Source organism: Protopterus annectens, chromosome 3.part1 (assembly GCF_019279795.1).
Source record: "Protopterus annectens isolate FY-2018-M chromosome 3.part1, PAN1.0, whole genome shotgun sequence".
NCBI lineage: Eukaryota > Metazoa > Chordata > Ceratodontiformes > Protopteridae > Protopterus > Protopterus annectens.
The window spans coordinates 918,329,753-918,357,462 of NC_056732.1; positions in this window are offsets into that span (position 1 = coordinate 918,329,753).

The window sequence follows — 27,710 nt, forward strand, 5'->3', positions numbered from 1 at the left end:
CCTTAGTAGGTAACTGAATGGAATCTAACAAGTTCAAAATAAGTTGCGCATGATTGATCGGTTTGCCAGTAGATGTTATCATTCCCCTATTTTTTCATTGTTGTGCAAAAACATGCACTGTAGAGAAAGCATACTGACTGTCAGTATATATGTTCACAAATTTATCTTTCGCTAGAGTACAAGCCCGTGTTAAGGCTATCAGTTCTGCTGCTTGAGCAGACAGGTTATGCTGTAAGGGTTGGGCTTCTAAAATCTCTGTATCTGTGACTACTGCATACCCTACTAGATTTTTTCCTGTAGGACCCTTTCTGCATGAACCGTCCACATAAAATGTCACCTCAGCATCATCCAAGGGCATATCAGTAAGGTCTTGTCTGGGCAAAGTTATTTGCTCAATTTCCTGCAGGCAACTGTGTGGTGTGCCATCCACAGGAGTTGGAAGTAACGTTGATGGATTTAATGTTGTACAACGTTCAATTACCATATGAGGTTCGCTCAGCAGTATGGTCATACATGAAAGATGTCTAGCAGGAGATAGATATGCTATTTTCTCTTGCAGTAAAATTATCGCGACTGCATGAGGCACTCTCAATGTGAGAGGGTGGAACAACACTACTGAGGCCGAAGCCTGTACTGCCATTGCAGCTGCGACTACTGCTTGCACACAGTGAGGCAATGATCATGCCACTGGATCTAACTGTGATGAATAGTAAGCTATGGGGCATTGCTTATCCCCATGCTGTTGCGTCAAAACTGACGTCATATATCCCTGCTTACAATCTACGGTCTGAAAAAATCTTTTGTGATAATTTGGAAGTCCTAAAACTTGTGATGAAGCTATCAATTGTTTTAGTCTGCAGAAAGCTGTTTCTGCTTTAGGTGTCCATTGTAATACATCTTGTGCTGCCATTGGTGTTTTATATATTAAATCAGCCAGTGGAGCAGATTCTAAAGCATAGTTTGATATCCAGCTTCGACAAAAATTAGTCGTTCCCAAGAAGGACATCATTTCCTTCTTGGTTGCTGGTTTGGGTGCCTGTAAAATCGCTGTTTTTTTGTCTTCATTTAATATTCTACCTTCTTTGGATATTACATATCCTAGGTATCTAACCTGTTTTCTCCAAAGTTGTAACTTACTTTTGTTTACTTTGTGTCCTTGTGCTGCTAAAAATTTCAATAATGCTATCGTATCTTCCCTGCATTGATGCTGGGTAGGGGCTGCTAGCAAGATATCATCTACATAAAGTAGAATCTGACTACCTCCTGGTGGAGTAAACCCTGCCAGGTTGCTTGCCATTTCTTGTGCAAATATCGTTGGACTTTCACAATATCCCTGCGGTAGCCGAGTATAGGTATATCTTTTACCCTGAAATGTAAATGCAAACCAATACTGGCTATCAGGATGTATAGGTATTGAAAAGAAAGCATTGCTTATATCTACCACAGTAAAATATTTTTGTTGTGGTTTTAAATCATTCAACAAGGTGTGTGGGTCTGGCACCGTAGGTGCTCTGGGTATATTGCATTGTTTACAGCTTGTAAATCCTGTACCATCCGCCATTCCCCGTTTGCTTTTTTAACAGGAAATAGAGGGGTGTTACATGGTGAATCAAGAGATTCTACCAGTACTCCTTCCTTGAGTAATGCTGCTATTATAGGTTTGATTCCTTGCTCTGCATCTTTCCTCAAGGGGTATTGTCTTTTTTGTGGTCTAGATGCTGATTTTGGTGTAATAGTTACTGGTCCTGCTGTTTGAATAAGTCCTACATCTGATTTACCTGTTGACCAAGGAGTGTTTGGTATATCACACAAGGCTTTTTCTTCTTCTTCTAATAAGAATGCTAATCAGCTGTCTTCACTAGTTTGTAAGTGTACAGCTGGATGTGTCTGTGTTAGCCAATTCAATTTCTGTTTTTGTATTCCCTGTTCTGATAATTCTAAATCAAGTTTGTTTTTCCCATCTTGTTACTTTTTCTCCTAAGTCTGCCCATCTCACATCCTTATTTTTTGTCAAGCTGACATGTGGTAGTCTATTAGATTTGTACAGTGTCATGAATTCCTGAGGTAGTGAACAGCTTACCACACTGTTTCCCTCAGTATCCCAATACAAGGTTTGTAATACTAATCTGTTAGCAGGATTTTTGAACAATTCTTGCTCATATTCTTTATCAGGTCCTGGCATGCTACAGTAGTATAGAGTACAATGTAACAAATGCTGTTGATCAGTGTCAAGGGAGGGGGACTTACTGATGGCTACATTCATCAGTTCTCCGGTTACTGCCCCTGGACCAGTCATAACTAGGTCCTGGCTGTACCAGTAAAAGGTTTCACCCTCCGGTTGCACCACAAAAGTATTCATTTGTCTTTGTGCTTCCATACCCTGCATAGTGGGAACTACCGCTATGCCAAATATCTGCATAAGATCTCTTCCCAGTAGGTTTACTGGACATTTTGCAGAAACTACAATTTTACTTTTCTGAGTCATGCCTGAAACAGGGTCAGTTATTGCTATATCATGGGAGAGTGGCTCCCTATATAGCTGTCCATTTGCTGCTTTTACTAATATATAGTCAGGTGATTCAGAACATTTTGGTAACTTTGAAGGGTGTATCAAAGTTCGTGATGCTCCTGAGTCACACAAGAATTTCACTTCCCTTTCTTCCACCAGAAGTGTAACTTCCGGTTTTGTGTCTGCCAAATAGAGCTCCAAGCTCAGTAATGCCAAATTTAAAATTTCACTTTCTTCATCCTCTACATCTGCCTGCACTTCCTCTGTTCCTTCCACTACATTTACGTTTGCCCTTTGTTTGTTTTCCTTCCCTAATGATTTCTGATTTTTATCACTATCATATAGTCAGTCCTCATCACCTTTATTTTTTGTAGTCACCTTTTTATTTAGCCTGCAATCCCTTGCTAAATGTCCTTTCTTGCTGCACTTAAAGCACTCACCTTTCTTTTTTTTTTCTTCAAAATCTTCTGACCTTTTGTCAGATTGTCTATTTCCCTGGATATTTTTCTTACCCTTTTTACCTGACTGTACTACAAAGACCTCTGCTCCGTCTTCAGCTGTGAAGACCTGTGTCTTCTTTTTCTTTTTACTATTAAAGTATCTTTCAGCATGTCTGGCATATTCAAGTAAGGCTTGTAGCCTACTTGTTCGATGATCTATCATATGCTTTGTAATAAAGCTACTGATAGGTGCAATGCAACCTTTCAAAAATGCATTTTTCAGTTGCTGTTCATATGAGGTATCATGTGTCTGATTTTCAGGAATAGCCATACTACTATGGTTATTGAAACATTCCAATAATCTACCATATCTTTGTCTAAAAATAATGTTTTTGTATTCTTAGTTTTCTGTTCCCTTCGGTTTACTTCCTCAATCCACCTGTGTGCTTGAGGAATGCCTAATTGCTGTTGTTTTTTTGCCTGACCTTCTGCGTCAGATTTAAGCTGTTAGTGCACTGATTTCCCATTTTAAAAAAAATGTTACATAACCCTTTTCACCACGTAGTATTTCAGTTCCTTACACAGTTTATCTAGAATAACTGCCTACCTTATTCTGTTTCCCTGATCTCTGACAAAATATACAGTAATTTCCTTTTGTCCCTGATCTGTATAACAAATCTATGACAATGACATTTACTGTAACCTAGTCCCTGATCTAAAACAGAAAAAAGGCAAATATTTTCCTACCTGAGCCTCCTGGGTCGACCAGTTCGAGACCGCTCTACGGCCGCAGATCAGAAAGTGGCCAGCCTCTCAAGACAACAATTCAGTCGGAGGTCTTTGTGTTTCAAGAAGAACCCTTTTGGTAACTTCTCCTGCGCAGTATTCAACCACCGATACACTCTGATCTGCAGCTTACCAAGGGAATTCCGGTTCAAGGAGGACCAAACTGTTAAATAAAAACAAATGATAACAACACAGGAGGCTCAGATGCAAAAGTTTACTAGTGTACACCAGGAGGCAAAAAACCATACAAGTACAGAGTTTTGTCTGACATGATGCAGGAAGTACACAATTTTATATAGTCTTACATTTAAGCTGTGCCCACCTTACTGACGTGGTTAGTCACAGGGCACCTACATCACTATAGTCTACAATATTCTATTCATAAGAAAAAGCTGATGTTATACATTTTAAAAGTTTTCCCATGAGAATAATACAGCCTTGCAAAGCACCTGGTTCATTATAATGTCTTTCTGTAAATGTTGCTTTCTCAAGGTCCCAGGCCAGCTCGAATACAATGGTCGGTTCTCTCTGGCAATATGCTTCTTTGTTCTCCCTGAAGCAGCTGTGTCTTATCTTCTGATACATTCACAAGGTCAATTATCTCAGAGGAAGGAATAAGAATATTCAATGCTTTATACATTTAATTTTGCTGACCCAGCAGATAATCATTAGTGAGAAACATAAGCTTGCTGGGCTAGCTACTGCCAGGGTCAGAGTTCAAACACACTGCAGTTCCAAGCTTCAAGCAACTACATGTAAAATCATTCTTATTGCCATATTGTAAATAGAATAAAATGCATTATATACTACTTGCTTTTAAACTAGCACTTTATACATGTTTAAATACATATTTTTCTAACATATATATATATATATATATATATATATATATATATATATATATATATATATATATATATGGGTTAACCTCAGTCCAGCCAACTTTAGAAAAATATCTCAAATTAAATCACTTTATAGGCTAGGCCTTAAATATGCTATATCACAGGTTTCAAGGCAGCCAGAGACATGCATTCTATATAGGAAGCTTTCTGTATTGTCTTTGGGGAGAAATAATTATGACTTTGAAGTGCAGAGGTATGCAATAGTGTTATGACTTCCAGCACCTGCCAAAGATCTGAGCGAAAGCCCTTGTGTGTGTATCTCTACAGGTAGGTGCTAAATACTGCCAGCTGCCAGCAATGGGAGTTTGTATGAGAAGTAGAAGTCATATGACCAGAAATTATGTCATTCTGCAAGCTCTCAGAAATAATATTTTATATATTATTTTCAGAAGTCTCTTAGTGAGAGAGAGTATTCTGTATTCTGTCATGGACCTGACAACAAGAAGAACCATTCACCATATCATCTGCCTTGCTCTAATTAAGTAAGTTATTAAGGAATAGTAACGCTCTTAGATACAGTCAGGAATATAGTAAAGCTTAGTTTAGATATTTTTTTCTTTATTTGTTTGAGACTGTCCTTCAGTGTTGTTTTAAATATTTCCTGTGAGTTTGAACTTTGATGTCACTGTGAATATATAATTAGTATTTTCTTGTTATTTTATTATTTATTATTAAATATATTTAAACCTTTCATTATGGCTGATCTTTGTAGAGATACTTAAGTTTTGAGAGTACCTGCATATTTATTTGGAGACACTGTGTGTGCCACTCCTAATAGCCTTGCTCTTGGTCAAACTACCATTTATATTATTATTATTATTACACAGCAAAATTAGACACCCTTTGTTAAGGGCCTTAAAGTAGCTAGTAAGGGGTTCTGATGGCAGTGATAACTACCTTATAGTCTGGGCAGAAGGGTTCATAGGTAATAAACCTGTGGCAGCCTTTCCCAAGTGTGTGTGTGTGTGTGTGTGTGTGTGTGTGTGTGTGTGTGTGTGTGTGTGTGTGTGTGTGTGTGTGTGTGTGTGTAAAACAAATCTCCAAGAGTGTGTATGTCAGTTACTTGGGCAGGGGCACAAAGCACTGGTCAGACAGAGAAAGTGTTGGATGACTTGGCTTGGTACCCTGACTAAGAACTTAACTCTATAGTTGTGCCAGTGAGAAGTCTTTTTGGGGATCTGAAGAAACAGGGAGAAACCAGCCCTGGACTGACTGTGGTCTCTGTGTGCTCTTAAGAGAAATTGCACTTGATGCAGTGAGTTGCATCTGGAAATACTGTGTTTACCTTTTATCCTCCCATTGAGCATTCCCCACAGGTGCCAGTGGTAAGGAATGAGGCTCCTTGATTACTAATCCAGTGGTGGGTTGTCTCAGGGTCCACTCGTGCTGCAATCTTTATAAACAATTTTGCATAATCATATGTGACTCTTGCATTCTTTTTGTACAGTCAACAACACTATATATAATATGCTGCAAATATTCTTCAGTGTGGTTTACATAGCACATTTTTTTTTAATCTGTACGTATATTTTGAAAGATTAGCAGATGGTTCACTTAATTTGCACTTGGGAAAGGCTGCCACAGGTTTATTATCTATGACCCCTTCTGCCCAGACTATAAATATAAACATCAAAAGGTCAGTAGCAGCAGTTATTTCCTTTAAATGTATTGAGGTGTTCTGTTTCTAGTTTACTAGGCACTCTCAGTCTAGGTGATGGAAAACACAACATCACACACAAGCTATGGCTTACACTGAAATAACTAACTTTGGTCCTGATAAGAAAATAGAAGTGTCTGCCATTACTTTGTTACAGTTACAGCAGGACCCCACAGATTAATTTCTTATCTATGTAGATAAAAAAATGTGTGTATGTTGCTGTCTCTTAACAAGGTTGTTTTAATAACTTAATTACATTTAGATTTCCTATTTAAAAGTCTAAGCACTTTAACTTTGTACAGGTCGGCTAGTCTAACAAAATTTATTAGTAGAGCCAAAGAATGAGTCTTAGCATGCCTAAGAAACTTGGCACCAAGCTTGATTATTTTGCTACCCTTGCACTAATACCTTACTTACTGTACCCACCATTCTTACAAATGTAAATAATTCCTTGACTTGCAGGACAAAAGGCAGTTCTACCATTTTTGTTGTCTTATTTGTTAGGTATTCAGAGGCTAAATAAACATTAGTAGCTGAATATAGCTCCTAGGTAAAAAGCTCACAAATAATAATGCACTACTCCTCCACAGAAAAGCAATAACACATAGTTTACATCACTTTGCAATGTATCCGTGGCACTCAGACACTTGCACAGTAGTGACTAGATATTTACTCAGCTGAACATTAAATAGGCAACAGCATCCCAAAATATATACCTATATCTATGTATCTGTATATCTATCTATATAGCTGTATAGCTATATCTATTGTCTTCCAGTTATGAACCATGTCCAGTCTTGCAAACAGATTGAAATAAGACCTGCTCAGTGCGTTATGTGAAATAATTCCACATGAGCAAACCATGTGGCTCTATACATAACTGTCATTACTGGCACTCTACTTTTAGTTGAAATACCTGTTTTATCCCACTGAACCTTTTTGTTTAAGTACTAATTGATAATTATTTTATAGGAGACACAATCTAGCTTTATATTTTCCTGTCTTTACCTTGCAAGTCATCCGACTGAAGCATTATTTTTTTTTCATTTACTTCACAAATTAACATCTGGAAATGCATAAGGTTGCCAAATGTATCTTTGCTTCTTCAAGCATACTCATATGATATCAGTTGTGATCCGCTGTTTATGGTAAGGGCAGTTTTCAGTGCCGGTATACCAGCATAAAGGGGCATTCCTCTCCTGTAAAAATGGGGAACATGGATAATGCTTTAGCAAAACATGCTTTTATATGTAAAAATTATAAGAAGTTTTATTTCACAGTTATTGATTTTTTACCGAGTGATTTCAATGGGTACAGGGAGGGTGAGTTAAATTTTAAAGAATTTAAGTGCCAGGTATTGTTTAATGCCTACAGCACCACTGGGTTAAATAACAATGTGAATTACAAAGTAGTATTAAATAGGAGGTTTCATCAAGATAAATGTAAATGAATAAACATTTTTATGTTTTATGTGAATGTTTTATATTTTTTTTACAATTGTTCAGTGTGTCTTATATGTGTATGTAACTTTAATTGTTGTTTTTCAAAATAGTGATAATTTAAATTGAATAATTTTTTATTGGATAATTGTATGAGCTATTTTACTATATATTGGTACTGTTTTTTTGCAGTAGTTGTTCTGATGAAGACCTTATTATTGGTCAAAAACTCTTAACTGTGTGACTTAGTGTTGATAAACCATTTGAACGTCCGTGTGGGGTCCATTTTCTCCAGCACAGTGGATTTGCTGCTTTATTTCTCATATGTTATCTGTGTATCCATGAGTATGTGATTATCCTCATGACTGAAGTCATTTCTCCTGTGTTTTGCTCCATGCTGCAGCAAATCTTGTAATTCGCAAATACATGCTTCCAAAGAATTACAACTTCCTCATCTATGTAACTTCAAACACCTCTTAACTGTGCATTTCATTCATTAATTAAAAAGTAGCAGAAGCACAGTAAAGCAGTAATTATGACTTCTAGGTTTGTCTTTCCTTTGCAACACTGATTGAGTTATACAGAAGCAAAACACAGGAGTGCAAGCCGGCAGAATAAAACAATCCACATCAATGAATCTCCGTAATCGACACAGATGACAAAACAGGCAGTTTTCAATTCACCATCAGCAAAATCAGTCTTCACCTCGTAGATAAAAAAACTTTTCTGTTTATTGAACAAATGAATAGATATGGCAAGCACTTTCACCCCACTGGGCTTCTTCAAGCCAAGATACGAAATTATTTAAAATACCCAACATATACTCTCTTAGAGATGACATCATATCCTACAAACTAATTAATCAATGAGCAGTTATATAACATGTGACTATAAGCATTACATTCTTACTAGTGACGAAAAATGGTAAAAAGAATATCATTCATTTAAATCCTATTATATAACACGTTAAAAACATTGATCAGTGTTTTATATTAAAAGCAATATTGCATTCAAAAAAATGCAAACGTATAAAAACAACAAGCCAAGTATGTGTATAAGAACATACATATATGCTAATCATTACATTAAACCCTGAGTCTCCTGCCTTTCAGCATGGGTCTCATAGGTACTCTGTCATTTAAGCCAGGCTCCCTATCTGCTCTCAGCCTAATGATCCTCTTGGTCTCACTCCGTTCTGCAAAGTTCATAACATCTCCTCTCCTAATGGTGGGTGTGTTGACTTGTACAACTAGGAATTTGAACTTATGTTCTACAGATGTTTCTAATACATGTTTCGATAGAGCATTCCTATTCGATTTAATACGGATGTTATATTGATGTTCTCTAATCCTGTCCTTAAGCTTTCTGTCCATCTTGCCCACATAAAATGCTGGGCAGGACACACAGCTGGCCAGGTAGATGATATGCTCTGTATCACATGTAGCCATGGCATAAAAATGAAAGCACTGTTGACTAATGGGGTGTATAAACATTGCTGTACTATCTGTCGTGACAAAAATTGCAGTTCCGACAAGGTCTAGTGGAAGCTGTGGGAGAGTGTAGCAACTGATTTTTGTGTCTATCCGAGTAACACAACATCCTATGGAGGTTCATGTGATTCTTATCAACTAACTGTTGACCCACTAGTTCATGATATAGTAGGTGATGCACCTAGGTTCATCTATAAGAATCGCATGAACCTCCATAGGATGTTGTGCTACTCGGATAGACACCAAAATAAGTTGCTACACTCTACCACAGCTTCCACTAGACCTTGTCGGAAATGCAATTTTTGTCACATGATAGATAGTACAGCAAAGTTTATACAGCCTATTAGTCAACAGTGCTTTCATTTTTATGCCATGGCTACATGTGATACAGAGCATATTGTCTACCTGGCCAGCTGTGCGTCCTGCTCAGCACTTTTATGTGGGCAAGATGGACAGAAGGCTTAAGGACAGGATTAGAGAGCATCAATATAACATCCGTATTAAATCGAATAGGAATGCTCTATCAAAACATGTATTAGAAACATCTGTAGAGCATAAGTTCAAATTCCTAGTTGTACAAGTCAACACACCCACCATTAGGAGAGGTGATGTTATGAACTTTACAGAACGGAGTGAGACCAAGTGAATCATTAGGCTGAGAGCAGATAGGGAACCTGACTTAAATGACAGAGTACCTATGAGACCCATGCTGAAAGGCAGGAGACTCAGGGTTTAATGTAATAATTAGCATATGTATGTTCTTTATACACATACTTGGCTTGTTGTTTTTATACGTTTGCATTTTTTTGAACGCAATATTGCTTTTAATATAAAACACTGAGCGATGGTTTTAACGTGTTATATAATAGGATTTAAATGAGTGATATTCTTTTTACCATTTTTCGTCACTAGTAAGAATGTAATGCTTATAGTCACATGTTATTTAATTGTTCATTGATTAATTAGTTTGTAGGATATGATGTCATCTCTAAGAGAGTATATATTGGGTATTTTAAATAATTTGGTATCTTGGCTTGAAGAAGCCCAGTGGGGTGAAAGCGCTTGCCATATCTGTTCATTTGTTCAATAAACAGAAACTTTTTTTATCTACGAGGTGTAGACTGATTTTGTTGATGGTGAAGTGAAAACTGCTTGTTTTGCCCTCTGTGTCGATTACGGAGATTTGCTTGATGTGGATTGTTTTATTCTGCTGGTTTGCACTCCTGTGTTTTGCTTCTGTTTTACTTATTATCTTGTACAGGAGTTTTAATTTTTGGGCAGCATTTGTTGACAACTGATTGAGTTATGCATTGATCTGCTGCAATATGAGTGAGACTGTGCATAGTAAAATGTAGGCCTATAAAGGTTCAATCTGTGAGTGTAGTAAAGTGATTAGTAATTAATTTGTCATTTATTTTTTCCTTAGTTTCAGGAAGGTTACCTTCAGTGTGGTCCTGGAGATTTCTATTGCCAGAGACCAGTTTATGCTGTAAGCCACTGTACGTATATAATGGTAATGCAGACTGCATCTTTATATGGAACCGTACACATTCCAAATCAGGAATTGTAGGTAAAAGCATAAAATTATTACAGTATTTCCCTACATTGCCAGTAAATCAGATTATAAGCCTGAAGATGTCACTGTAAAATCCACCTGCTAACTGCCATTTTCAATAATTTTATGCTATCTGTAGGATTTAAAACATTTTCCGTTATTTATTGCATTCCCTAGATATTCAGTTTAGTATGGAACCCGGGTAGTTATAAAATGATTGACTATAAACGATTGGTATAACTTTGGCCAAATTTAAGAAGTTTTTAAGCAAATGAAGTTTAGCTGTGTTTATCTGTATATATCCTATCCATGATCACATATTTGAGTGATGTGATTGGTGCAGCTGCATTTGTAATGATGTGTATACGTTGCACTTTGCACTTTTTCACACTTAAGTGCCATATTCACTGTGAGATGCTCATGCTTGAGCATTAAGCTTATGCATTGCTGTGTGCATCTGCAAATAGCCCATGGCCATGCAGTATGTAAGGGACTAGGCAGTAATGTCACACCATAGTGTATACCCCAGTAGTTTCATACATGTACTTATCATACTGAACCTGGACCTTGAGGCAACTGAGTCAATTATGGCCGTGGGTCATGGTCCAACCTGGTCTCTGAAGAAGATTAAGATTCTCCTGTCCCTGCTGCAGGAATCATTCCTGCAGACATTAGAAGATACCCTCTCTGGTGACAATAGGTCACTTATCTTTGGTGACAAGGATCCCCCACTTAGGAAATCAGATTGCAGAGCTGTAGTGGGCTCATTTAGCATCCAGGCTGGATTCTGGTCTTTGGCTACAGCTTTTTCCACACAGTGCTGAGGTGCTGAATTGCCTATCTGTACTAGAAATAAAGAAAGAAAACTGCAGGATCTGCAGTTTACAGTCATGCTCCTCAGCATCTCATGCCCCAGGCAGCCACCCCATTTGCTCCACCATTGCTATGCTTCTGTCAGGTAAGATAAAGGTATGACATTCTGCAGAGGTAGAGGAAGGGACAACTCACTGAGCTGGTTTCAGAGGTACAGGACTGAAGGCCAGAGTTCTGTTGTAAGTAATCTATTTATTTTACATTAAAGTAATATAAAATACATATGTAGCTACATAGTTAAGTATAAAAAATGTATGTATGTCTACTTATATGCCTTTGTATGCGATATACTGTGTGTGTGTGTGTGTGTGTGTGTGTGTGTGTGTGTGTGTGTGTGTGTGTGTGTGTGTGTGTGTGTGTGTGTGTGTGTGTGTGTATGTTTGTATTTATATGTGTAGGTATATTTTTGTATGTATATATGTATGTATGTATGTATTTATATATATTGTACACTATTGATTCATCATAGGTTAGGCAAAGCCGGATGTGCCACTCAGACCGATTCATTGTTATAGCTGGTACAAAAGTTAGGACGTGTTGACATGTCATATACATGCTTGGATTGCTTGCTGAGTTAATCCACATGTATTTTCATTACTTGGTGAGTTAACTTTTCTTTTGCTGTAGTTCCAGAACTTTTCTCAGCTTCAGCAAATGCTACTTATAGAAGTACCATACCCATCATACGTGGTGGGGGGAGAGCAGATACTTTTTGAACTACATGGTGTTTATTGGCTTTGTAATAATGCAATCAGTAATGATTTAGTCTCTAATTAATGAAATAAATGACTAATAATGAGGACATCATTGCAATATCTAATACATACTGACAATGATAAAGACACACATAAATGCTGAAAATTAGTCACAATAATTTCTTACAGCTTAGAATGGACATTTAAACGTTGTTTACAACCAAAGGAACACCTGCAAGTCCCTGCCAATCCTGAAGCTGGCTGTCTGCTGAGGTTGCCACTGTAGCTAACATTTCCCCAATAGCTAGATCAATATATCATTCCCTAGTCCTCTCTACAAAGGTATTTGATGTCTTTGAATGTATCAACTCCTGACTAACTGCTTGTAATAATTTAAGTTGCACTAAAGCCATGTAGAATATTATTCCTTTGCATGACATTTTCTAGTTTACAGCCATATTTTTAATATAACTATTTCCTTATGGCCCACTTGGCATGCATTTACAGGGTAATATGAATCATTTTCAAACAAAGAAAGGAGAACATGGTAAAATTCAGAAAGGAAGGAAGGAAGTGAAGGAAGAGGTGTTGGCATACATACACTGTATTAGCAGACATAGTAGACCACATTCAAGTTCAGTAACCTTCTCCCTCTCTTTTATGCTTGATTTTCTCCTAACTACCGAATTCTTGAGAAGTGACAGAGTTGATGGTATGGTTTCACTACCCATAAGTATGGGATTACTCAACAAAAGAGAATAATAGAAGCATACATCACATACAAATAAAATTACATTCATACCTCTAAACTGTACAGATTTTCACAGAATGTCCAGATCTTTGCCTCCTATTTCTGGTTTGTTCCTCATACAATCTATGGTTTTTTAGCAATTCACTGAGGACCAAAGTCACTAAACAGTAACAAACATTTCAGACATCAAACCCTTCAGAAAATGGAGTCTAATACAGAAACTGGTATTTTATCATAGAACAGAGCAGTATTTAAAAACTGACCCTGTTTGTGGCCCTTTGTCTTCCTTTATTTTTAGCTGTAACCAGAATCCTTGGGCATAACAAGTCGAGATGTACGATGAGATTGCATAATTACATAACAGATTTCAAAGTGTCAATCTGTCATAATAACACCATCACAAACTGGTCAGTAAATAGATTCAATGAGCTAAAAGTCACTTTGCTATAGTGAATCAGTCAAGTGGAAAAAAATGTAGTATTTCAGTAATGAATACTTTTAAAGTGAAAGCATCCCTGACCCTAAAACTATACTTGCCAATTTTTACTGTTGAAGCATTTAATCACAGTTGTTATATGGCATTTCACTGCAGAAATTAATGAAGCTATTCAGTAATGTTACAGTAAATGCAGTAATGTCAATGAAGGCAGAAACAAACTTTGACCAGTACTTTTCAGTAGTCAATCCTTACATTACTAATTCCAAGATATATAATTGATTAATGGCAGTTTCGTATCATGGAATAAAATGTTACTTCTTTCACTTTTGCGTCACTGAAATAAAAGCACTGGGTACTTAACATTTATGAGTCTTTTTTTTGTATTTCCTTTCTCATTCTCTCTGGTTTTTTTTTCATCTTTTTTTTCTTTCTTTCTCTTTTATGTTCTCTTTTCTGCAGGTCCCAAAGTGCCTGAGGTAGCTCAGCCATATGACTCCCAGCTGATGGAAAGATCACCATCTCCCTCTGCCCCCCACCCCACCCCCAGAGGACTGTTTCACAGGGTGAGGACAGTGGCTCCACTCTCCTAGCCTCTACCCCAGTGCATAGCAGTCTGGTAAGCCAAGACCATGGGGATGTGTGCCATTGATGAATTATTTTAATCATCCCTGATTTATGAGGAACTTAGCTGGAGCAAAATCAGAGACAGTTGTACAGGGCACCTTGTCAACATTTTGGGGGAGTCACATAGATGGCCATGCTGAAGACTTTCAGACAAAGCCAGAGGAACTTTAGATCATACCAGGGATGTTTTTTAAATATTACTTCAGATTACTCAAAAAGGTAATACAGCAACATCTCTGGCACTGACATTCACTTTCTGAGCAATAAGACGATTGAAACTCTATTGTCTGCCAATGTTGACTGACTATAATCAGTGACTTACGAGGGCAGGAAAAACCAAGGACGATTCATCAGAAATGTTCTGTCAGCACAGGGAAAGGTAAGAGGTATGTTAGCTTGTGTGTGTTTGAATGTGTTTATGTGTGTTCGTGTGAGAATGCATGAAGGAAGTGCCAGTGCCAATGTAATACATGGGCTGCCAGAGGTGATTGACTCAGGAAAGTGCTGATTAACATTAGCAATAACACCAAATGAGTCAGAGACATACAGGTTAGCTGATAATGAAGTCTTTCATCATTGCAGCTAACATGTCTCTGAACTGCATTTCCCATGATTCCGAAAATAATCCCTTTTGGCTGCAGCTCATGGCACCCATGGTGGGATTATCTCTGAATTCCAAGTAAGTCATTTGCTTTTTATATTTTTTATCTGATGCCTCAGGCATGACTGAAAAAAGTTCTGCTTTAGGTCAGTTCACCTGCCCGAGAGGTAAATTTATTTATTTATTTATTTGTTTATTTATTTGCAGTTTGTTAACAGGGGGCGTCCACTGGGCCATGTTGAGCCTGTTTTCAGGGAGGCCCAGGGAGAAAAGCTCTACAGTGCAAGAAAAGCAACACAGTACTGGAAAAGTAACATCTTAAAGTAGAATTATACAATTACAAGCAATTGGTCATTAACACATTATAAACAAGTATAGAAAATGAAAAGTGGAGGCTCAGGGAGAACCATTGTACAGAATGTGGAAAGTAACATCATACATTAGCTTTATACAGTTCAAAATTTAGAATTAACCAATTATAAACATTGTTTTTATTCAGCAGTTAGACAATAGGTAAATTGCAAATTTGAGAACATATTTTTTTTGTTAACATGATGCCAGACAGGAGTTAAAGCAAATATAGTGAGGAATAAAGGCAAGTATAGCAAAAAATAAGTTTCATGGGGGAAGATTATTAGAGGACTGGGTGCAAGAACAGTTCCAGGTAGAGGATAGGTAGAGTGTAGAGAAGATTTAAAATTGGCAGGGTTTGGGTAGTTCTGAGAGATAAGGGAGAGCATTCCACTTTTTGCCTAGGGAGAAAGAGAAGATAAGTTGTCCAAGAGGTTGTTTAGACTTGTGAATCAGGAGCAAAATTCTTGTTTTTGGATCTAAGGGGCCTATTATGGAGGTAGCGGGTGAAGACAGAACTTATGGATGATTAGTCAGAGGGTTTGAAGATGAGTTTGTGAGGAGTAGTAAGTTGTAAATAGTTGAGACAATTTGGGAGCTACAGCCAATTTAGTGAGTGAAGTGCTTTACATTTGTGGGAGTATTTGGAATTTGTTGCGGATTTAGATAGCTTGTTGTAGCAAGCTTTCAGCTTGGCTTTTAGGGAGGTTTGGAGGTTGATAAGTAGAGGGGAACCATACATAAGGGAGGGGAGTAGGTAGCTGGTAGTGAGGGGTTTTCTAGAAGAGGAGGTTAGGTATTGACTGTGTCTGTAAAGCAATCCAAGTTTCCGGTATTTTTTTTTATATATATTTTGTTGTATATGAATATCGAATTGAAGTTGTTCATCTATGACTACTCCAAGCAGTTTTGTGTGGGGGGACAATTTTTATTAGTGATTTATTTTGCTATAGATATTGAATGTATCTTTGTGTAATATGATAGATTTGGACGGGGTGAAAATCATGATTTTAATTTCATTTGGGTTCAGTGCTAAGTGGTTGTTGAACATCAAGGATTCAGTGGTGGAGAAAGTTCATGCTTTGAGTAATAGATCAGAAATTGAGTCATCTGAGCAGACTATAGAGTCATCACCTTACTGAATTACATTGACATTGGAGATAGAGGTGTGGAAATTATTAATAAAGATATTGAATAACAGGGGGCCGAGTATGGAGCCTTGCAGAACTCCAGTAGGGGTATTGAGGTAGGATGAGATGGAATTTTGCCATTTGATGGCTTATTGCCTGTCTGAAAGATAGCTAGAGAACCAGTTTATTGTGGTGGGTGAGAGAGTTGTGATAGTAGCAGAGGATGCGAAACAGTATTGAAGGCTTTTGAGAGGTCTAACAGTGGAGTTGCAACAGTTTTTCCAGAGTCATGAACCCTGTTAAATAAATAAATAATGAACATCACTCATCCACAAGATGAAGAAATCTCATGAAATCTTAAAAGAAGAAATAGTAACCCAAGGCTACAATATAATAAGACTTGACAGGATAAATAAGTGGGGTGGCAGAATAGCTATCATATTCAAAGATACCCTCAGACTAGAATGATTAAACTATAAACCATCATACCTTGCCAACTCTGAAATATTAATGACATGCCTACAAATAAACTCCCAAAAATACTATAATAATTATCACTACCTACTTCCTTCCAGGAAACAAATCAATCCAACACAGAAAACCTTCTCTGTTGGTCATCTGCAACATTAAGCCAAGGAAACAATAATATTAGAGACTGGCTCACCTGCTCCTCTAAACACCCCTTCAACTTTATTAACCTCTACAACTTCTCGCAGACTATACACTTCCCCACTGGTATAGATAAACATAGCAACAAACACTCAGTCCTGGACTGGATACTAACAAACAAGCCCAACCTTGGTCACTAAGCAGGCTGTCTTCCAGACTGCCTAAGTGACCATTTACCAACCTTCCTTCTTAGACAATGGATATGCACACCAAATAACATCACATTTAACCATATTTGCAGCAAAAAAAAAGTCTTCCCTACCATATTCAACACACCACTGCAACAGTGCAACTGGTCTACGTTAAAATACCTCCAGTTAGACCCCGCAGTTCAACACTTCAATGACGCATTCCTCAATATAGTAAACAACCTAGCTCCTGCAAGAAAAAAACTTTGTCAAAACTAAACAATTGCCATGTCTTTCTAGAGATACCAAGCTATTACTCAAACAGAGGGACAGAGTTTGGCCATTATACCAAGGATCTAAAAACAAACAAAAAAACGTATTTCTTATCAGCAATTAAGAAACCTGGCCAGAAAGCAAATTAAAAATGAGAAAAAGTCATATTTCTATACAACCCAACAAAAGCACCAGAACAACCCTCAAAAATGTTGGTTATATTTCAAACAACTCTTTAATCTAGGGTGATCCACTACCCCATCCCCCACCACCTCCAGTAATGCTGGTAGCAGAGCATCCCAATTCAATACACATTTCATCAAATTCTAGACATTCTTCATAAATAATAATACTAACATACCCCTGACAGTACCAAACACTCCAGTATCCAAGCACACCTCATTTTGTATTCACCCCATATACACTATCTACATACAAAAGCTCCTGTGTGCAAAATAAAACCTGCAACTCTTGCAGCTGATCTGTCCCCTAATGAATTTCTGAAACTGGCTGCTGATTCCATCTCTTATCCTATCTCAATACTAATCAACCACTCTGTTTCTGAACATTATCTACATAACCTCTGGAAAATATCCCATATTATCCTCCTACAAAAAGGTGCCCCTTCTACAGGCTTCTCAAACTACAGACTCATTGCTATTCTCCCTCCTCTAGCCAAAATGCTAAAAAAATGCATCCATAAATATCTCCTTGACTATTTACTTAAGAATTACCTCTTACTCAATTTCCAGCACAGTTTCAGATCCAAGCTCAGCACCACTACAGCACCAATAAGTTGCACTAACACTGGAAACCTCCTCAAAAATCAAGGCCAACTCATCTCATCCATTTTCCTTGACATGTCAAAAGCCATCGATACAGAATGCCACCAAAAACTACTCAACAAACTCTTAACTTATAACCTCACCCAATCTTCTCTTACTTGGTTTCAAAGCTATCTTTCAGGCAGACAGTAGTCAAGTGAGATACCAATCCCCCCCCCCCCACTACTCATTTCTGTTGGAGCTCCTCAAGGTCCTATCCTTGGACCTCTAATTTTCATCATAATTACCAACGACCTCAGCACCACCACTCAACTAGCCTCCATCGTACAATATGCTGATGATTCCTCCCTCATCTGCTCTGCCCCCACCCTTCTTGAACTTCAAGAAAAAAAAAAAAATCACCCCATGACATAGAAAACTATCTCACTGACCATCAATACTCAACCCAAACAAAACAAAACTAATGTTTTTCTCCAATACTAAACCTAAAAACTACCCTCCACCCCTTGATATCTACTCCTGCAACAATATTAAAATTGAACCTGTAGATCAAACAAAACTTCTCGGTTTCACAACTGACAACTGTCTAAAATTTGACAAATACATAGCATTAACCATCAAAAAAAGCTCACATTAAACTTGGTTGACTCTACAGAGCCAAACCATACCTCATCAACAACTCTAGACTAGCCACATTCAGAATACACCAGCTATCCACCCTCCTATACTCTGCAGACATCTTTACCAACCTACGAAAAACTGACTTAAATAAACTTAAGATCTGCTACAATGACATAGTCAGATTTGCTACAAACCAAACATACAGAGCACACCACTGCACAGCACTTCACAAACTCAGCTGGATAGAACTACCTAACCTAAAATCCCTGAACCAACTAACAATCACTCACTCCACCATCTTCCAACCAAAAACTGCCCTGCTCTCAAAGACCTAGTTCAAGTAAACACCAACTGCAGATCCTTAAGGTCCTCTGATAAACTTCTACTAAAGGTCAAAAATCCAACAACTCCTTTGAGGACTCCCTATTCTCTAACAAAGTGTCCAGGACGTGGAACTCTATACCCCAACATATACTAAACATCTCACATGCTCACAAATTGAAGCTGCTTCTAAAAGAACACTTTAGCAATCACTTTTTATGCTCCTGTTTGTCTCCTGGCTAATTATATGACCTAAACCAACCTCCTTTTCCCAGCTGTAGCTTCCACCACCAGGACACTCGCATACTATTTATGTTTTGTACTCAAGCTGTGACACTATTCTAAATTTGTAAAAACATAGATACCAAACAGATTTTTCCCCTTCCTCTCACCACTTCAACAGCTGCTTTCTCTCATTACTTATTGACTATGTTAAGCATGTCATTAGTCAACCTGTACTTTCTCAAACTCTTATCTAGTATCTCGTATACCCTTGCTATACAATAAACCACTCCCATGCCTGATAAAAAGTATATATATATTTAGAAAGTTTGTGAGGAAATTATTACTCTATTTTTGTTTTACTTGGATCGCTTGTCTGTGTACTTAATAAAGGATTTTCGACTGGAAACAGACTGCCTGCCTTGCTTGGATTACTTTCGAATACTTAGTAATGCTGTAGAATTATATATTTTCTATTATTACTTTTTGACTTGACGAGTTTACGTTCGCTACTTCTACTACTATTGTCTGATCTGATTAATATACAGTGATTAACTAGAAATATATGGACTGAAAATCTTCCACACAGAGAAGTTTCTTACACTGTTTTGTTTTTAGACCCACTACACTTTAGTGGGTTGTTTTGAGACTTCGGGGATACCACGGAGATTACTTGTTTTTTCCTATACCCTTGCTTCCAACACATGTTGTAACTTCATTCTGTACTTGTTAAAATGTAAATCGGGTGAGAGATTGGCATAGTGGCTAAAGTTTTTACCTTATAGGAACAAGGTGCAGGGTTTGATTCTCACATGGAGTAATTAACTGGGTTTGGGATGGCCTACAAGGGCAATTAGCCTAGGACTAATTTATGAACTCATCGTCTACTCAGAGGCAATCTCTGTTTAATATACAAGGCCATGTCAAACCCAGAGCTGCTGGACATGCTACACTTAAAGAAATTCCAATCCCTCAGAGCCACATGCTCCAGGGATGTAAACCTTGTCATCACAATAAACAAAACATGCTGGAGGGATAGGTTCCTGACCCAGACTTTGGAATAGACTGCCCATACATGTCAAGCAGAGCGCCTCTTTAGCCCTCTTCAAAAAGAACCTTGAAGATTGGATGGGAGAAAGGATATTCACCCCGGGGAACTTGTCAGTCGCCCTGCTAGACAGGGGTCCAGGGAAGTAAATAGTGTGGGAAGAAATAGCCAGGGAATTGTTATGGCTAGGCTTTTATAGGCCCCAGGGCTGATAGCCTAGTACTAACCTATGAACCTAAAATGTTTTGTCTTCTCTGCTACTTTATGAAACTTTGCTGTTTTTACAATTTTTAAATATTGACTATGTTCATTAGTTTACTTTATGTTAACTGGTAATGCTAAAATATTTGTAATATGTATATTCTTAATCATGTCTGAATTCAGTTAATGTTTTTTGAAGATTTTCTCCCCGGGTCTCCGATGAAAATGAGCTCCCAGCTCAGCTGGACATTACTTGGTAAACAAATGTAATATGAATAAATAAATAAATAAAATCCACAAATAAAGCATCAATTATTAAAAAAAAATAGTGATCTCAATGTCCGTTAGAGCAATGCAATAAACTACTGTGTAATATGTTGTTCTTAAACTGCTTCTAGTGGTATAGGGTTTTCTTCCCTCAGCCTATATTTCATCTGTGAGACCAAGCCAGTCACTTAACCAGACAATGCTTAAGCTCATAGCACATAAATAAATAAATACATACATAAATAAAACTAAGATTCTTCAGCATTATTAATATAGTAGGATCACAGTATCATAGGATTATAGGATCATAGGAAGTTACTAGCCTAATGGCCCTAGGGCCCTCACAAACCTAGTCAAGTTCTACTATTATTTCCATGATCAGCAACTATTGCTCTTTTCCAAGAGGGACACAGGTGGAACCCCTGGGGGGAATTTATGGTTACCCATCCAGTCGTTCAGACTGCATTTGAAGAGGGCCAATGATGTGCTCTGTTTGACATGAAGTGGGAGTCTGTTCCAAAAGTTTGATTACCTCTGGGAGACAAATCTGTCACTTCAGCAGGTTCTATTAATGTCACATACCAGGTTAACATCTTTAAAATGAGTAACCCATGTACCATTTGACTTGCAGATATGCAGAATTTCCAATAAAGTAGGGTCAGCGATTGCCTTATATGCAAGGCAGAGATCACCTCTGAGTAATCTGTATGAAACAGAATAAAGTGACATTGATTTTCAAATGATCCACATAGGACATATGCCGAAGACTTTGAATTTTCCTTGTGAGGAAACTTTGTGATCTCTCCAATTGCTGCAGGTACTTGGAAAGGTACATATCAAAAGGGGCATTGTACTTGATTATTGGCCTAATGAGGGAAGATTACAGGGAAGTTATAACTTCTTTTTTTCTGGAGGCAATGCCCTTACTTATGAGATGAGAAATATAGAATGCCCTTCTTACCACTGTGGAGACATGGTGATCAAAGGAAAGGTTGATGTCAACCTGTGTGCCCAGGTCTCTCACCACTGACTGCATACTTAGGGTGTTGCTATTGATGTGGTAGTTAGCAGGAACATTGCTCATACCGAAAGGGATGATAATACATTTTTTGTCATTGAGTTTAAGGGCATGACTGTGGCAACAACCATTTGTTTGTATAAAACCATCTTGTAGGATGTCGACTTTGTTTGGAGATTCTATGACAGCTCCCAGTTTGCATTCATCAGCAAATTTTGTCAGCCACAGACCTATAGTTTTTGCTTGTATTTCCATGAAATAGATTCCAAACAGTAGAAGACTGATCCCTGTGGAACACCACTAATTACAGGTCTGCTGTTGGAGGTGGATTCCCCTATTTTGACTGTATGTGTTCTATCAGTGAGGCAGTTGGCCATCCATATAACGATATAAGGGGTGATGCCTAGCTGAGTGAGTTTGGAAATGATGCCTGAGTGGGGGTTTGTGCCAAAAGCCATGGCTAAGTCTACATAGGCTGTATGCCAAGATTTCCACTTGTCCAGGGCCTTGGTGACTGTCTCAAAGAAGTCCACCAGGTTTATCAAGCATGATGTCCCTTTGACAGATCCAAACAGAATAGGGTGAAGTGTTTCAAGGTTACCTATACCTTTGTTGATAAGATCCATGGGGATTCACTCCATGGCCTTGCAGATAAGGATATTCAGGCTAATAGGTCTGTAGTTCCTGGGGTCAGTAGAAGCACCACCTTTTTCCAAGGGAATAATGGTGGCTGTTTTCCATTCCACTGGGACAAAGCCAGTGCTTAGACTATGATTAAAAAAAGTAACTAATGGTGTTGCTAATTTTTGTTGGAGCCCATGTAGAACATAGCCTGGGATGTTATAATGTCCCACAGATGCTGTGTTTTTGGCCTTAGAAATGGCATTTATGACCTGCTCCTTAGAGATAAAAAGTAGAGGCAGTTGGTAGGGATGTCATGGGGTGCATTTGGTGGGGACAGGGGAGTGAAGTTTTCACAGAACCTGTCAGCCAACAGATTAGCTATGTCCACAGGCTCAGTATAAGTGGTATCATTAACTACCAGTTCGGCACAAATCTGCGTCTTTCCTTTTAGGTTATGGATGTAACTAAAGAATGCCTTATGGTTGTCCTTAGTTGAGGAAGCTAATTTGGATTTGTAGTTTGCTTTGGAGGACTTCAGAAGAAGTCTTATCTGTTAGTTTAAGCTGAGGAGGGAGTATTTCCAGTTTAGGGCTCCCTCCCTCTTACTCTTAGACAGCAATTTCTTCCTCTTATTGTAAAGCCTGTTAATGGCAGTTGTCCAACAGGCAGATTTACTCTTACCTGAGCCAATTGTTTTGGTCCTTTCAGGTATGGCCAATTCAATGCATTTATCAGGTGTTTTTATAAAGCATTGGTGGCATAATTTCCAGTTCTATCTGTGGGGGGAGCTGCGATAATTAATTCAAATCAGACTGATTTGTGGTTAGACTTCACCAGGGAAGACCTCACAGTGGGGGTGCAACAGTGGTTCCCCATATTGTAAGCACCAGATCCAGGATGTTGGCACCCTTTGTGGGGGTGTCAACCAACTGGTTGAGGCCACTGGAGTTAATGAGGTTGAGGAACCTTTGGCCAAGTGAGTTTGAGCACGAGTATTTTACCCAGTCAATGGACGGGTAGTTAAAGTCACCCAAAACCATGGTGTTTGGATGTGTCTTGATAGACTCAGGTATATCCAAATAGGCAGAGTGGGTGTCTTGATTCATGGACGGGGTCCTTCAGCTGGCAATGACTTGAATAGCTGTCCTACCAACAGTTAAATTGCACCTGAAGTATCTCCAGGAATCATATTGTTTAACCAGTCTGGAGGTGTATTTATCTTTAATGAATATTAATACGCTGCCTTCTTTAGTTTTCACACCTTCAGTTTGTGGTCTGACCGTGTGGAAGGAGGTGTCACCCAGGATGGCTGGGGTGCTCTTCACAGCCTTGAATCAGGTCTCCATGATTGCATAAATGTCTGTGTCTTCCAAGATGAGGACTGCTTCCAGTGAGTGCAGTTTCATGCTAAGACTCCTAGTATCTAGCAGCATAACTGTAAGTATTTTTAGATGGAGTTTTTACATCGGGAATTTTATCCTTGAGACACTGCCTAAAAAAGGCACTATAGGGGTGGTAACAGCATTAGCCAGTAGCCAAAATCCAAGGGGTGAAAGATGAAGACCATCTCTGTCATAGCATCGAGGTTTGCCAATCATTGTCATCCCAGGCTGACAGATATTGGATCCCCTCAGAATGACACCAAAAACCAAGCCAGTTATTGAAATCAATCATTTTCTCTTTATCCTAGATGAAGGTAAAATGCTGCTTAAGGCTGGGGACATACCTGCCTGAGACACATAGTCCAAGAGCTCAGTCATGTCTATCTTCATATAGTCCAGAGAGGCACATCTCAAATCATTCACACCAACATGGACTATGACAGAGTCATAACAGTATATGTTGTTGAGAGAAGTGCATGTGTGATATGGCAGATCCTGGCACCTGACAGACAGCTGACTGTGACCTTTTCCTTATCCAACCTCATGAGAGGGACATTTGTGTGTCTCACAATGGAATCACCTATGACTAACATGTTTGGTTTTGTGTTTTGCCTTATGGGCTTGACAGGAGAGACACTAATGAGTGAGCTATTATGTGTATTGTGTTCTGCAGAGGAAGTATTATGAGTAGCATGCATGTGTTTGTGTTTGGGAGGTCTCTGGTTTAGGTATGTTTCTGGTGAGGACCTCTGAATATGTAGATATGTGTGAGGGGGCTTGGGTGGAGTAGGAGGTAAGGTGTGTATGTTGACAACCTGCTCATTGCCATATGTCTGACTGGTGTATGAGAGAGCATGGATTCTAGGTTTTTAATATTGTTGCATCTCTCACATCTTGAGTTTGTGTGGACTAGGTGTAGATGGTTGCTGATGAACATGAGACAGTTGCTACACTTCCTCAGGATGCCCATGTCAACCAAACTGGCTGGAGAAACTGTGGGAAGTTGTCCTTCCATAGTGTTAGGTAAATTTATATGGTCAGGAAAAGAGGTCTCACTTAGGAATGGCTAGTGGGTGAAAGGTATGTCTGTACCTCTGAGGCTCTGCTTAGTGTTTCACCTGACAGTACAGCAGGACTGCAAAAACCTCTGGAGGACCACAAGCAAAGTTCTAAGTGAAAATTTAGCAAGTCAAATATTTGCATCTATAACCACCAGTGGTAACCTCTGCTACCCAGCAGTGCACGTCACAATGGTGATCTACACACAAACAAGTGCAACTGCGGGGCTTAAGTAAAACAATAAACAACCCTTTTAACTCAAACTAGCCAATAAGGATGCTCTCTCTGATCTCTAGTCCAATCACCTTTCATTGGGTATGTCCTAGATGGCACCTATATAGTGCACTTTGAAGCCACAGTTAAGTGGCTATATGTTACGTCATTCCATTTTCTTTAGAAAGGATGCTTAAAGTAATGCATGGCCAGCTTTATGAAAATGGCTACAAAAATCATAGATACTTTGCTGAGGAGCCCTTTACCTTTTTCAAACAATTAATTTACTGATGTATTTAACTTCATTGCATTTTCAGGAACAGATGCTGCATTTATTACCACAGCAAAATAATTTCTCTTGAAATATATGATTTTACTACAGCAAATTAATTATGAATATGCAGAATTTGCTTTCAAAATGTTCACAAATCCAGTTCAACCTTACATGTTACTTCGTGACCACTGTCATTAAGTACTAAGGCATCCTTCTCTAGGGCAGATCTTCCTTTTTTGACATACTGTTATGATTTAGACACTGATACCTGGACTCATCTGTCATTCTCAGCTTCAGATAGAATCTAGAGGTAGTGTGATCTCAGGGTTGGTATATTAATTTAGCAGGACCATGGGGGAGCAGGGGGGAGTGCCCCCCTGCAAAAATGTAAACAATTTATTTTTGTTTTTATTTTTTTATTACAATTTTGAAGTTTCAAAACTTTGATCTTGTAAGTTTTGAAACTTCAAGCTTGTAAAGTAGATCCACTAATATCTCTCTCTCTCTCTGTATATATATATATATATATATATATATATATATATATATACATATATATTTATTTAAATACATATATATATATATATATATATATATATATATATATATATACATGATACATATGTACCTATACAGAGTATGTCAAACGTCAAACTATATATATATATATATATATATATATATATATATATATATATATATATATATACATATATATATATATATGTATATATATATATATATATATATATATATATATATATATATATATATATATATATATATATATATATATATATATAGATAGATATACAAAGTCTTTGACTTCCTAGCCACTCATTTTGCAAAAAGTAAAACCTAAAAGAAAAACCCTGCCAAGCTAGATTTTTCCACTGTGTGATTCCATAAATCCTCTTACATTGGAGGTGACATGGGATATATGCAAATAACCCCTTAAAGACACCAGGTGTTTCATTTACATGGCAGTTCGATAACTTTTTTTCTTTTTAAGTCTGTTATAGACAAATTTAGGTCAATGATGTCAAACCTCACTAGCTGTGGGCATGTATATTTCAGCCTTCTTTTTACCTCATCAGCAGAGCACAAATAGACTGTTTGGCTAATGTTTGGAAACATATGGTTGTCGTGCCCAGCTGATGTCCATAACCATTAGGGTGTCTGCAAAATATCCCAAATAGCAAACTAAAACAATGAGTAATAAAGCCACGCAGAAAAAAACAATCAGTAAACATTAAAAGAAAAACCCAACCAAGCTAGATTTTCCACTCTGTGATCCCTTAGAACCTCTTGTATTAGAGGTGACACAAGATATATGGAAATGACCTCTTAAGGACATCAGGTGTTTCAGCTACATGAGTGAAACACCTGATGTCCTTAAGGGGACATCTGCATTTATTCCATGTTACCTCTAATACAAGAGGTTTTAAGGAATCACACAGTGGAAAATCTAGTTTGGCTGGGTTTTTCTTTTAGTTTTTACTGATTACAATCTGCGCTGGTGCCAAGGTAGTGTTGTTGCCTCACAGCAAGAGGTTTTTCCGTTCGATTCTCAGCTAGTGCGTGGGGTGTGCCTTCTGTGTGGAGTCTGCATGTCCTCCCCACGGGTCAAGTGGTGTTCCGAAAGACATGCGTGAATGGGCATGCCTTTGTTGAAGGTTGGGCATCGAGCTGGCAACTCGGCACCGTGAAAATCTACTGCCAATCATTAGCGGACCGGAGTTGCGCTGTGGTGACCCCTGACTGGGAAAAGCCTACCTGTGAGTGTATAATGATTTGAGAAAATACAGTCTTAAAGGGACTTGTTCTTTTGTTAGCAATGGGGATCTCCCAAGTCTTCTGAAAGATCCTGAATTGTAATCATTTACTTTTCCTGGCTGTGAACTTGTCTTCACTAGAAATAAGAATATATATATATATATATATATATATATATATATATATATATATATATATATATATATATATATATATATATATATATATATATTAATGTAATCTGGCATACAGAGCTCTTGGTCATCTTCCAACCATATCTCTTCTAGATTATTGCTAAGACTTTTAAAGTACACAAAGATAAATGTACCCTCTACCTGCATTACATTACCCATGTAATACTTTTGCATGGTGTTGTAATCCAAATCAGGTGATTAGCATTCCATGATTGTCATGTCACCACTTATTGATGTATAGTTGAGTGCTGTATAACTTTCTGATCTGCTAATGTTCTCTAATATGCTTTGTGGAACAGAAAGCTGATATTTAAAACTGTACTTCCCTTGTTTCTTTTTGGGTACCAAATGAAGAGGAAATACATAAATCTTACTAAATATGGAGGTGTGGGC